Genomic DNA, 14,438 nt, shown 5'->3' with positions numbered 1-14,438 from the left:
TCATCATAGCACACACGCCCCATGCAGCTTAAAACACATTAATGGCTCCCGAAGTTCTTAACCTGGCCCCATAAGGCCCTGATGGTCTGACCCCTGCCTCCCTCTCCCATCTTATCTCTTGTCTCTCCCCCTCACCTTGTACTCCAGCCTCATCAGCCTTTTATGCCATATTCCCATCTACCAAGCACCATTTTGCTCCCTCTATCTGGAATGCTCCTGACCACTCACACGCTTGCCTATTAATTCCTACTCCAGATTTCCAGTCAAGATAACCTCAAGGAAGCCCTCCTTGTACAAACCCCCTCCCTCATGAGACGGGTCCCCACTTCATCAATATTCTCATCACACAACATACCTTTCCTTCAGACTTATACAATTTTCAAATTATACATTTATTTGATTACCATCTGTCTCCCCCACTAGACTGCAAATCCCATAAAAGCAGGGACTTGGTGAATTTTTTACTCACCACTGCATTCCAAGAGCCTAGAGCAAAAACTTTACCCTTAGCAGGCACTGTTAAAATTGGAATGGGGCCGGGCGCGGTGGCTCAAGCCTGTAATCCCAGCATTTTGGGAGGCCGACGCGGGTGGATCATGAGGTCAGGAGCTCAAGACCAGCCTGGCAACCTGGGGAAACCGTCTCTATTAAAAATACAAAAATTAGCCGGGCGTGGTGGTGGACACCTGTAATTCCAGCTACTCAGGAGGCTGAGGCAGAGAATTGTTTGAACCTGGGAGGTGGAGGTTGCAGTGAGCCGAGATCCTGCCACTGTACTCCAGCCTGGGCAACAGAGGGAGACTCTGTCTCAAAAAAAAAAAAAAAAAAAAAAAAAAAAAAAATTGGAATGGATTATCTTCCTCAAGATTTGAACTGAAGAGGTGGAAACAGGGATGGGGGTGGGGTAGGGTGGCAGTCAGAGTTTAAGAGACTAGCACTGGTTAATGATGGAGCCCCAACATAGAGAAACAAGCTCCCAAAGCTAGCAGAATGAAGATGAGGGACAAAACTGTCATTACCTCTTCCTTGCAACAAAGTTTTTTGTTTGTTTGTTTGTTTGTTTGAGATGGAGTCTTGCTCTGTCACCCATGCTGGAGTGCGGTGGCACGATCTCGGCTCACTGCAACCTCCACCTCCTGGATTCAAGCCATTCTCCTGGTTCAGCTGCCCCAGTAGCTCGGATTACAGGCACGCACCACTATGCCCAGCTACTTTTTATATTTAGTAGAAGGGTTGCACCATGTTGGCCAGGCTGGTCTCGAACTCCTGACCTCGTGATCCGCCTGCCTTGGCCTACCAAAGTGCTGAGATTACAGGCAAGAGCCACCGCGCCCGGCCACAACTAAGAGTTTATCACCAACCTGATGTGCTCTCTTGAGGAATAAGTTTGTGGAACTCTTTTGCATTAATCTTTAATTAAGGCTAAAATCAAACCTTTGGCTATAACCATGTCCAGGTCTTTCTGGGGGAATTCTCAATGGGGGGCGCTAGCAGAGTAATCTGAGTACATCCAATATACCTGATACCTAATGGTTTTCAAATATGTTTCTACTTACCTGTTCAGAAGGCAAGGAAACACAACTAAATAGCAAAGCACCTCTGCAGTGACACAGAAGTGACATTAAGAGACAATTGTGAAGATCTTGCATCCTCAAAATGCATAATTATTCCTGAAATCAAAGTTACAGACTGTCCAATATGACTGATTATGAACAGGAGAGGAATCCATTAAAAGCTAAACCCAAGTTTTGATAATTTGAACCTTTTTCCTCCAGTTTTACTATAACACAGTACTTTTCAGTACCTGACCCCAGCATAAGGAACTAGGAAACTAATTTATAGAAGTAATGCATCTATAGTAACAGTGAAAATCCACTGATTTACTATTTTAGCAAATGTATAACCTGATATCTGTACTCTAAATATTAGAGATGTAAATTTGTCAGAGGAAGCTTGGTATACAATGAATGCTTGTATTGGAAAAGACGGAACTTGCTGTTTTTACTAATTTTGTATTTCTCTGGACTTAAACTAGGAATTATGTTCTCTTAGCTTCTCTGGGTTTTCCTCTTCAAATGAAATGCTTCTGACCTGTAGAGGTTTAGAAAAGGTTATCCTCAACTAAAACAACTGCTTCAATACAAGAGAAAACTCTGTGGAAATCTTTTGCATTTGACGTTGCTAAACTTAAGTACAATAATGTCACATGTACTTATACAGTAATTGTGGGCACGCCTAAGTCCCTCCCTCTTTCCTAAACCAAATTCCCCAGATCCTAGAAATCCAGCCCTTCTGCCCTCCGGAGGCGCCTTTCCCAACGTAAAGTACAATTTTAAATTTCAGCTCCTGACTAAAATCATGATCCGCAGTCAACTGCTAGAGAATCTGGGCACCCCGGTGCCTCTGGAGCGTGCAGCGGGTGTGGGCAAGGGCAGGGGGAGTGGGCGAAGCTGCTGGTTGGTGCCTGAAATCTGTGCGTTGCCCCTTTAATTGTGTCCCCAGCCCTCGGGCGTTTCTGTCCAACGCCCACGTCAGCAAATACCTTTTGTTTCTCTCACGTTGGGGCTACTTGTTTTAGGGCGCAAAGGAACGGCCTCGAAAGGGGGTCCTTCCCCAGCCGAGAACCAAGAATCTTCCCCCGGCCCGCGCGCGCGACCGGCCGGTGCGCCGCGGCCCGCGGTAAGTGGCGGCGCGCGGCGCCGGCGGAGGGCGGGCGGGCGTCGGGGCTGCCCGGGACCCGCCGCGAGCCTGGCCGCGGGCGGAGGCGCCGCGGGCTCTCACGGCCCGGGCGGCGGCGGTGCTGAGATGCGGGCCCTGGGCGCGCCTCACCAAGACGTCCCCGGGCCGGGAGCGCGGCGGGAGGCGCCGAGGCGAGCGGGCGCCATTTGCAGCCCGGGGCGCAGCGGCGGCGGCGGCGGCGGCGCCGGCTCCGAGGGGCTGTGGGCGGCCACGGAGGACGCGCGGGCGGCGGCGGCGGGCCGAGCCCGGGGCGGCGGCGGGCGTTGGTGGGCACCGGCTCCCGGCCGCCCCTCCCCGCGCCCGGCCGCGCCGCCCAGCCCGCCAGGCCGGCCCCTCCTGCGCGCCCGGGAGGGGCTGCGGGACAATGGCCGCGCCGTCGCCGCCCGCGCCCGCCTAGCCGCCCGGCCCGGCCCGGGGAAAGGCGGGAAGGCGCGCGGAGCCTCCTGGCGGCGGCGGCGGGAAGGCGGCGGGGACGGCGCCGGGCGTGTCTGGAGCCGTCGAGCGCCGCGGACTCCGGAGGGGCTCGGGCTGCGCGGCGCAAAAACGGGCGGCCGCCGGGGGGGCGCGCGAGGAGGGCAGGGCCGGGGCCGGAGCCGGAGCCTCTGCGGGCGCGGCCAGGGGCGCTGCCGGTGAGCCTGGCTCCCAGGGCAGTAGCCCGAATTTCTCGGTACAGCCTCCATCCTTGGTTTTATGTCAAGATGCGACATCTGGGCTTAGAAAACCGAGGGCTAACTCACCGCGCCTAACCAATGTTGAGCTCCAACTATTTGCTTCTGGACGGAACCGTACATGCTCATCTCTACCCATGCTGACCGCCTCTTTTGTGAGTTAGTCAGCGGCTTGTTCCCTTCCCCTTCAGATGCGCTTATTTATCGCTGATTGTTCCAATGGCCCTACTCCACATCATTCTGAGACGCGTTTGGAAGCGGTAGATTTACACACACACCTGGTGGGCTTCTAACCACACGTCAGTATCACTATGCTTGATAAACCTCTATATTTGCACAACTTTAAATGGAGTGCTTTCACCTATATGAATTATTTCACTTAATTTCACATAAAACAACCACTTAGGCTGACGGTAATTCCACTTTGCAAATGAGGGAACACGTGTGAAGCATGGCGTTTCACCTCTAGGCCAGGGTGACATAGCCACCCAGGACCTCCTGTTCCCGTCCTGCCTTCCCTCCTAAGGTACCTCCAGAGGAGTCTTTAGAAGGGCCAATCTTACACAGCGCTTCCCTGCACTGAAAACCTTAACTGATCTTTTTCAGGAACGCCTCCAAAATCCCCAGCAAGCTTCTGCTCCAGTCTTAATCTCCTCCATGCCTCAGGTATGGATGCATTTGTGGACTGGAGCAAGAGCCCCTCACTGATAAGCAGGGATCAGATGTCTTTATTCCTGGGAACCTCTCTGGCCACACAAGTGGCAACTGGGAAGTGAGAATCTGGCTTAGGGCCCTTGACCAAATGGGTGTCTGGGTGGATTGTGCTCAAAAATGTCAGCAGGAGGCATAATGAGTAGGGACTCCAGGAAGGAGGCCAAGCCACTAACCCTTATCTCCAAGCCCTGAAATCACCAGCTTTGCTGTTGATAATGATTTGAGGCCATGAAAAACTTTGTAAGATAGAGTAATATTGATTCATCCTGTATCATTTAAATCTAATTTTTAGATACAACTATGTCTAATAGATTTAACTCAGTGACACAATGATATGTTAATCATATTTAAAGGATTTGATGTGTTTGATTCCCTTGAATGAAGCTTTTGTTACTTTTGTGCTCAAAATTGGTCAGTGGTTCCCCATCTTACGCAGTTTAAAAGCCAAAAGCTCCATAATAGTCTATGCAGCCTTACAGCATCTGGTCTCACTATGTCCTACTTCTCTCATGATTTGCTTTCCCTTTCTGACTCCATATCCCATTGCTTCCCCGCTGCTCACCTCAGGGCCTTTGCGCTTGCTTTTCCCTTTGCCTGAAATACTGTTTCCCCAGACACCCACATGACTCTTACTTCCTTTGGACTTTACCCAAATACCATCTTCTCAATGAGGCTTTCCCCAACTATAGTTTTGATTCTCTTAAGTGTTTTTATTCTAAATCTTTTCTGTCTCATGCCATTTGTGCAGCTATAAAAATACTTTGGGACTGGGTAATTACACAGAACAGAAATTTATTTCTCACACTTCTGGAGGCTGGGAAGTCCAGGCAGTTTGGTGCCTAGTGAGGGCTGCTCTTTGCTTCCAAGATGGCACCGCGTTGCTGCATCCTCTGGATGGGAGGACTGCTGTGTCTTCACGTGGCAGAAGGGATAGAAGGGCAAGAGGGGCCAAACTCACTCCCTCAGGTCCTTTTATAAGGGCGTTAATTCCATCCATGAGGGCAGAGCCTTCGTGGCCCAATCACCTCCTAAAGGTGATACTGTTGCAATAGGGATGAGTTTTTTTTTTTTTTTTTTTTTTTTGAGACAGAGTCTTGCTCTGTCGCCCAGGCTGGAGTGCAGTGGCGCTATCTCGACTCACTGCAAGCTCCGCCTCCCGGGTTCACGCCATTCTCCTGCTTCAGCCTCTCCAGTAGCTGGGGCTACAGGTGCCCACCACCACGCCTGGCTAATTTTTTTGTATTTTTTAGTAGAGATGGGGTTTCACCGTGTTAGCCAGGATGGTCTTGATCTCCTGACCTCTGATCCGCCCGCCTTGGCCTCCCAAAGTGCTGGTATTACAGGCGTGAGCCACCGTGCCCGGCCTTGGGGATGAAGTTTCAACATGAATTTTGGAGGGGATACAAATGTTCAAACCACCGCTGTTAAATGTTTTTAATACAGACGATCACTGACTTACAATGGCTTAACTTATGATTTTTTGACTTTACAGTGGGTTTAATGGGGTATTAAAGGCATTTTAAACTTACAGTGTTTTCAACTTAAAATAGGTTTATTGGGATGTATCCCCATCATAAGTTGAGGAGCATCTGTACTTAATTCTAAATCTTCCCAAAGCTAAAGGATCGTTTATCCATCAAGGAATACAATTACCACCCTAGTTAGGTGAAGTTCTTTATGACTCAGGAATGTTTGCTAAGCAGGCTAACAAGATTAGTTTTGCTGACATTGGTGGGACACATTAAATTTTAGATTAATGACTCTGTATCTTAAAAGAGTTGATCCTCTCAGCCGGGTGTGGTGGCTCGTGCCTGTAATCCCAACACTTTGGGAGGTTGGGGTGTGGGGGTGGGGGGGGGGGTGAATCACGAGGTCAGGAGTTCGAGACCAGCCTGGACAAGATGGTGAAACCCCATCTTTACTAAAAATACAAAAATTAGCAGGGCGCAGTGGCAGGCACCTGTAATCACAACTACTTGAGAGGCTGAAGCAGGAGAATGGCTTGAACCCGGGAGGCAGAGATTGCAGTGAACCAAGATCGCGCCACTGCACTCTAGCCTGGGTGACAGAGCAAGACTCTGTCTCAAAAAAAAAAAAAAAAAAGAGAGAGTTGATCTTCTCAACCACAACCTTAGTTCAAGTTACACTTGCTACCTAAATCTTCTGTCTACTCATAGAAATACATGTCTTTTGCTTCTATTCCAAAGACCTTCGAACTTAATGGTTCCTAAAATGTGTAATTGTCTTTCCCAACCACCTTTTTAAAGATCATTGAACTTGATGGAAGTCTTGAATTCTGTTATATTCTTGGGACTATTATAATATTTAACTCTTACAGATATTTAAAATGTTTCCATTTGGATTTTGGATGTCCCATATAAATTGATCTAACTTGCTGTTTCAACGTATAAACTCACTCTACTGGAAGAAGAAAATCTGAAATGTATTACCCATTTCCATGACCTAATCACATAATTCTGAAAATAAACCTTTTTTGATGACTCAAGAGTACGGCTATGAATGCGTGTTACGTTAAAATCCTTTCAATGTGAATATCAAGTTGTAACTGACCCCAATGTATAGGACAATTCCTATTTTTTTTCGAGAGATAACTGGTTTTTTTTGAGACGGAGTTTTGCTGTTCTTTCCCAGGCTGAAGTGCAATGGTGCGATCTGGGCTCACTGCAACCTCGCCTCCCAGGGTCAAGCAATTCTCTTGCCTCAGCCTCCCAAGTAGCTGGGATTACAGGAGCCTGCCAGCATGCTCAGCTCATGTTTTGTACTTTAATAGAGATGAGGGTTCACCATGTTGGTCAGGCTGGTCTTGAACTCCTGACCTCAGGTGATCCACCCACCTCGGCTTTCCAAAGTGCTGGGAATACAGGTGTGAGCCACTGTGCCTGGCCTGAGATATAACTCTTATACCATAAAATTTACCCCTTTTAAAGTGTACAATTCAGTTTTTTATTTTTATTTTTTATTTTTATTTATTTTTTTTTTGAGACGGAGTCTCGCTCTGCCGCCCAGGCTGGAGTGCAGTGGCGCGATCTCGGCTCACTGCAAGCTCCGCCTCCCGGGTTCACGCCATTCTCCTGCCTCAGCCTCCCGAGTAGCTGGGACTACAGGCGCCCGCCACCTCGCCCGGCTAGTTTTTTGTATTTTTAAAGTAGAAACGGGGTTTCACGGTGTCAGCCAGGATGGTCTCGATCTCCTGACCTCGTGATCCGCCCGTCTTGGCCTCCCAAAGTGCTGGGATTACAGGCGTGAGCCACCATACCTGGCCTTGTTTGTTTTTTAGAGACAGGATCTCACTGTCACCCACACTGGATTGTGGTGGCGTAATCCTAGTTCACTACATCCTTGACCTCCTGGGCTCAACCAGTCCTCTGCCTCAGCCTTCCAAGTAGCTGGGACTGCAGGCTCACACCACTGTTCCCAGCCAGCATGAGGTTTCTAAGGTTCACCCATGTTGTAGTATATACAGTCATATGTCACTTAATGATGGGGATATGTTCTGAGAAATGTGTTGTTAGGTGATTTTTGTCACTGTGTGAACATCATAGAATGTGCTTACACAAACCTAGCTGGAATAGCCTACTATACACCTAGGCTGTATGGTATAGTCTATAGCTCCTAGGCTACAATCCTGTATAGCATAATATTATAGGCATTTTTATTTTATTTTTATTTTATTTTATTTTATTTTATTTTTTTGAGACGGAGTCTCGCGCTGTGTCACCCAGGCTGGAGTGCAGTGGCGCGATCTCGGCTCACTGCAAGCTCCGCCTCCCAGGTTCACGCCATTCTCCTGCCTCAGCCTCCGAGTAGCTGGGACTACAGGCACCCGCCACCACGCCCGGCTAGTTTTTTGTATTTTTAGTAGAGACGGGGTTTCACCATGTTAGCCAGGATGGTCTCGATCTCCTGACCTCATGATCCACCCGCCTCGGCCTCCCAAAGTGCTGAGATTACAGGCTTGAGCCACCGCGCCCGGCCTATTATAGGCATTTTTAAAACAATGGTAAGTATTTGTGTATCTAAACATATCTAAACACAGGAAAGCTGGGCACGGTGGCTCACGCCTGTAATCCCAGCACTTTGGGAGGCCAAAGTGGGTGGATCACCCAAGGTCAGGAGTTCAAGACAAGCCTGGCCAACATGGCAAAACCCCGTCTCTACTAAAAATACAAAAATTAGCCCGGCATGGTGGTGGGCGCCTGTAATCCTGGCTACTCAGGAGGCTGAGGCAGGAGAACTGCTTGAACCCAGGAGGCAGAGGTTGCAGTGACCCAAGATCGTGCTACTGCACTCCAGCCTGGGGGATAGAGCAAGACTTTGTCTCCAAAAATAAATAAATAAACACACACAGGAAAGGTTTCGCCATGTTGGCCAGACTGGTCTTGAACTCCTGACCTCAGGTGATAAACCGCCTCAGCCTCCCAAAGTGCTAGGATTACAGGCTTGAGCCACCCCACCTGGTCTTCTGTATCCACATTTGTATAAGACAAGAAAATGTGTTGTAATAAAATTCTAAAATGTTTACATTTTATATTCAGTGAAAGCAGTGTTTTTAAATGTTTGGATAATTAACAATAATAATAATAGCTGACATTTATCAAGGGCTTGTTATAAACCAGGCACTGTTATAAGCATGTTGCTTGGATTATCTTCTGATTTTCTCCATCTCACAGCTCTATAAGCTATAGGTATTATTATTATCCCTGTATTAGTCCATGCTCACATTGATAAAAAGAAATACCTGGCCAGGCACGGTGGCTCAAGCCTGTAATCCCAGCACTTTGGGAGGCCGAGACGGGCGGATCACGAGGTCAGGAGATCGAGACCATCCTGGCTAACACGGTGAAACCCCGTCTCTACTAAAAAATACAAAAAACTAGCCAGGTGAGGTGGCGGGTGCCTATAGTCCCAGCTACTCGGAAGGCTGAGGCAGGAGAATGGCGTAAACCTGGGAGGCGGAGCTTGCAGTGAGCTGAGATCCGGCCACTGCACTCCAGCCTGGGCAAGAGAGCGAGACTCCATCTCAAAAAAAAAAAAGAAAAAGAAAAAGAAATACCTGGCCGGGGCCAGGCACCGTGGCTCATACCTGTAATCCCAGCACTTTGGGAGGCCGAGGCAGGTGGATCTTGAGGTCAGGAGTTCGAGACCACCCTGGCCAATATGGGGAAACTTCATCTCTACTGAAAATATAAAAATTAGCCAGCTGTGGTGGCCCGCACCTGCAGTTCCAGCTACTCCAGAGGCAGAGACAGAATCGCTTGAACCCGGGAGGCAGAGGTTGCAGTGAGCCGAGATCACGTCACTGCACTCCAGCCTGGAAGACAGAGTGAGACTCCGTCTCAAAACAAAACAAAACAAAAAACAAAACAAAAAACACCTGACCGGGTGCTGTGGCTTACGCCTTTAGTCTCAGCACTTTGGGAGGCAGAGGCGGGTGGATCACCTGAGGTCAAGAGTTTGAGACCAGCCTGGCCAACATGGTAAAACCCCGTCTCTACTAAAAATATAAAAATTAGCCAGGTGTGGTGGCGCATTCCTGTAATCCTAGCTACTTGGGAGGCTGAGGCAGGAAAGTGGCTTGAACCCGAGAAGTGGAGGTTGCAGTAAGCTGAGATCACACCATTGCACTCCAGCCTGGGCAACGAGTAAAACTCCGTCTCAAAAAAAAAGACTGCCTAACAGGCGCCCCAGGGAGGGAATCAGGAGGCTCCCAATGACATTGCTAGTGTAATTTAAGGTCAACTAACTGCTATAGGCAGTGTGCTGTGTAATCTAGCACTTTGAGAGGCCAAAGTGGGAGGATCCCCTTGAGCCCAGGAGTTCAAGTTTACAGTGAGCTATGATTGCACCACTGCACTTCAGCACTTCATCCTGGATGACAGAGTGAGACCTTGCCTCTGAAAATAACTAAATAAAAGGAAACAACCCTGCTACCCCTGAACTTCCCCTGAACTCCTACCAAATAGTGATTCCTGTCTTCACCATGTTTGTCTCTTGCCAATCATGAAGCTTTTGACACTGGAATGCTGCTATGAGAAAAAAATACAATGTTCCATAAATGTGCTTGCCTGCATTAACAGCCAAAACAGAAGAAAGATGGTTCCCACCTCATTTCTGCCTTCCGGATCTCACAACATCCCACTGATGGGCCACATTTCACATGGGGAAACTGAATTGTAAAGGAGTCTGGGAAATGTACTTTTTAGTTTTCCAGAAGGAAGTTAGAAAGGATGCTGATGCTGGGCGTGGTGGCTCATGCCTGTAATCTTAGCACTTTGGGAGGCCGAGGTGGGCGGATCTCTTGAGCCCAGGAGTTCAAGACCAGCCTGGGCAATATATTGAGACCCTTTAAAAAAAAAAAAAAAAAAAAAAAAAAAGGATCGTGAGTGTTCAGAGTGTTCATCCACAGATCTACTCTAATATCTGCTGGAGTGGACCTTGGTGGTTATCTGAAAAAATAGCATTCCATCAGTATGTAAAAACTGTTGAGGGCACAGACTGTGCTCAGAAATCAGTTCTTTTGACCAGATGCGGTGTCTCACGCCTGTAATCCCAACTCTTTGGAGGCCAGTGTGGTGGGTGGATTGCTTGAGTCCGGGAGTTCGAGACCACCCTGGGCAACGTGGCGAGACCCCATCTCTACAAAAAATACAAAAAAATTAGCTGGGTGTGGTGGTACACGTCTCTGGTCCCGGCTCCTCGGGAGGCTGACATGCAGGCATCCCTGAACCTGGGAGGCAGAGGTTGCAGTGAGCCAAGATCGTGCCTCTGTACTCCAGCCTGGGTGAGAATGAGACCCTGCCGCAACAAAAAAAAAAAAGAAAAAGAAAAAGAAAAAAGAAAGCAGTTCTCTTAAAAAGCTGGGCTTTATATTAATTAGAATATTAATTAGAATATTAGGCCGGGCACGGTGGCTCACACCTGTAATCCCAGCACTTTGGGAGGCCGAGGCAGGTGGATCACAGGGTCAGGAGTTCGAGACCAGCTTGGCCAATATGGTGAAACCCCGCCTCTACTAAAAATACAGAAATTAGCCGGGCGTGGTGGTGGGCTCCTGCAGTCCCAGCTACTCAGGAGGCTGAGGCAGGAGAATCGCTGGAACCCAGCAGGCAGAAGTTGCAGTGAGCCAAGATCGTGCCATTGCACTCCAGCCTGGGCAACAGGAGAGAGACTCCGTCTCAAAAGAAAAAAAGCCACAAGTTACCACTGTACTTGTACACTGGACAGTAGTTAATATGCCCTTTAGTGGCAGTGTTGAAACAGTGAAGCAATCCAAGTAAATGCCATTCTCTGAATGCCCTTCTAACTCATTAGGGCTAGGTGACAGATGAGCTTTTAGTGTGGCAACGACTTGTTCTCAAAAACTATTAATTTTGGGCCAGGCACAGTGGCTCATGCCTATTATTCCAACAAGGTGGGAGGATCACTTGAGCCTAGGATTTCAAGACCAGCCTGGGCAACATGGCAAAACCCCGTCTCTACAAAAATACAAAATTTAGCCTGGTAAACCTGTAGTCTCAGCTACTTAGAAGGCTAAGGCTGGAGGATCACTTGAGCCTGAGAGGTCAGGGCCACAATGAGCCATGGTCACACCACTGCATTCCAGCATGAGTGACAGAGTGAGACTGTCTCAAAAAAAAAAAAAAAAAAAAACAAGCTGGGCACGGTGGCTCACGCCTGTAATCCCAGCACTTTGGGAGGCTGAGGCGGGCGGATCACCTGAGATCGGGAGTTTGAGACCAGCCTGACTAACATGGAGAGATCCCGTCTCTACCGAAAACAGAAAATGAGCCGGGTGTGGTGGTGCATACCTGTAATCCCAGCTACTCGGGAGGCTGAGGCAGGAGAATCAGTTGAACCTGGGAGGCAGAGTTGGTGGTGAGCAGAGGTCGCACCATTGCATCCAACCTGGGCAACAAGAGCGAAACTCCATCTCAAAAAAAAGAAAAAAGTTATTTCAGTTTGTTTTCTTATTTATTTAGAGAGAGGTCTCACTATGCTCCCTACGCTGGTCTGGAATTCCTGGCTTCAAGTGACCTTCATGCCTCTGCCTCCTGAAATGCTGGGATTACAGGCGTGAGCCACTGGGCCCAGCTCCTCTTCTTTATATTTGCCTGTATTTTCTTTTCTTTTTTTTTTTTCAAGATATGTTGAATTTTTAAAGCTGTTGTGTTCAGTTTTCTTCCAAAACACATTGATGACATTTGGAGGAAAAGAGCAATAGGACTTACTATCTTGGTATCATCTACTGGCCTGCCTTTGAATAGTGTTGTCTTAAATTTATTTTCTTGTCAAAGTTAAAAAGTATGTTTGGGTTGGGGACAGTGGCTCATGCCTATAATTCCAGCATTTTTGGAGGCGGAAGTGGGGGGATCACTTGAGCCCAAGAGTTGGAGACCAACCTGGGCAGCATGACAAAACCTCGTCTTTCTAAAAAATACAAAAATTAGCCAAACTTGGTGATGGGTACTTGTAGTCCCAACTACTTGGGAGACTGAAGAGGGAGAATCGCATAAGCCTGGGAGATCAAGGCTGCAGTGAGCTGTGATTGTGCCACTGCACTCTAGCCTGAGTGACAAAGTGAGACTGTCTTAAAAAATAAACCAAATGGCCAGGCGCAGTGGCTCATGCCTATAATCCCAGCATTTTGGGAGGCCCAGGCGGGCGGATTGCCTGAGGTCGGTCAGGATTTTGAGACCAATCTGGCCAACATGGAAAAACTCTGTCTCAACTAAAAATACAAAAAATTAGCTATGTGTGGTGGTGTGTGCCGGTAATCCCAGCTACTCGGGAGGCTGAGGCAGGGGAATTGCTGGAACCAGGGAGGCGGAGGTTGCATTGAGCCAAGATCACACCACTTCACTCCAGCCTGGGTGACAGAGTGGGACTCCATCTCAAAAAAACCAAAACAAAACAAAAAAAGGATTGCTTTTGATTTGCCATAATATATTTTAATATTGGAAATCTCTTATAAAGATTGAGGTTAAAAAGATATATATATAAAACATAAAAATATGTATATAAAATGTAGTTCTTTAAAAAGAGTTCCAAGCCAATTTGAAGCCAAATGATTTTTCTATTATTAATATTAATGATTTATTTATGTTGTATATATCATTGTATATTATATTACATATTTGTTATGTATTATATATTATCAATATTAATTATTAATGGCTTTCTATTAACTATTATTAATAATAATCTGTGCCAGATAATCTATTTTTATATGTTAAAAATGATATCTGGCCAGGCACGGTGACTCAAGCCTGTAAGCCCAGCACTTTGGGAGGCTGAGGTGGGCGGATCACGAGGTCAGGAGATCAAGATCATCCTGGCTAACACAGTGAAACTCCGTCTCTACTAAAAATACAAAAAAATTAGCCGGGCATGGTGGCAGGCGCCTGTAGTCCCAGCTACTTGGGAGACTGAGGCAGGAGAATGGCGTGAACCCGGGAGGCGGAGCTTGCAGTGAGCTGAGATCGCGCCACTGCACTCCAGCCTGGGGGACAGAGCAAGACTCTGTCTCAAAAAAAAAAAAAAAAGATATCTGACAGCGGCTCTTATATAATTTTTGTTTGTTTGTTTGTTTTGAGACAGAGTCTCGCTCTGTCACCCATGCTGGCGTGCAGTGGCACGATCTTAGCTCACTGCAGCCTCCGCCTCCCGGGTTCAAGCAATTCTCCCTCCTCAGCCTCCCAAGTAGCTGGGATTACAGGCACCTGCCACCATGCCCGGCTGATTTTTGTATACTTAGTAGAGATGGGGTTTCACCATGTTGGCCAGGCTGGTCTCAAACTCCTGACCTCAGGTTATCTGCCTGCCTTGGCCTCCCAAAGTGGTGGGATTACAGGCGTGAGCTGCCGTGCCTGGCCCTTATATAATTTATTTAAATAAATATTATGAACCTTAGCAGATCTTTCTACCTCTTATTACAAAAGTACATTATAAATATCTCTTTTCTCTCTCTACAGGACAATCCTGCAAACACAGACTGTTTGACTTAGAATCTTCTCTTTTTTACTCCATTCAAGAGCAGTATTCATAAATTTCCAGGTATGACAAATTTTAATTCTTGATCTACCTCACTTAAATGCATAGATTAAAAAGTAAAATTCTGGGGCCGGGTGCTGTGGCTCATGCCTGTAATCCCAGCACTTTGGGAGGCCAAGGTAGACAGATCACCTGAGGTCGGGAGTTCGAGACCAGCCTGACCAACATGAAGAAACCCTGTCTCTACTGAAAATACAAAATCAGCCAGGCGTGGTGGCACATGCCTATAATCCCAGCTACTCGGGA

General features: G+C 47.7%; 1 protein-coding gene across 9 annotated transcripts in view; it reads left to right on the top strand.

The window, feature by feature from the left end:
* Positions 1–2,253: 2,253 nt before the first annotated feature.
* ZBTB8A (zinc finger and BTB domain containing 8A) overlaps positions 2,254–14,438 on the top strand; it is a 66,515-nt gene continuing 54,330 nt past the window's right edge. For 8 of the 9 annotated variants that reach the window (XM_077964540.1, XM_077964533.1, XM_077964544.1 and 5 more), the window contains exons 1-2: positions 2,537–2,679; positions 14,114–14,195. The gene's annotated coding sequence lies outside the window, so the exon portion shown is untranslated. Of the gene's footprint in view, positions 2,320–2,536; positions 2,680–14,113; positions 14,196–14,438 lie in introns of those variants that run through there. The other variant, XM_077964515.1, reaches the window with a different exon arrangement.

The sequence above is a fragment of the Macaca mulatta genome, chromosome 1 (assembly GCF_049350105.2).
Source record: "Macaca mulatta isolate MMU2019108-1 chromosome 1, T2T-MMU8v2.0, whole genome shotgun sequence".
Lineage (NCBI taxonomy): Eukaryota > Metazoa > Chordata > Mammalia > Primates > Cercopithecidae > Macaca > Macaca mulatta.
The sequence above is the reverse complement of the archived record's forward strand: the minus strand, read 5'-3'. Positions and strand labels throughout refer to the sequence as shown.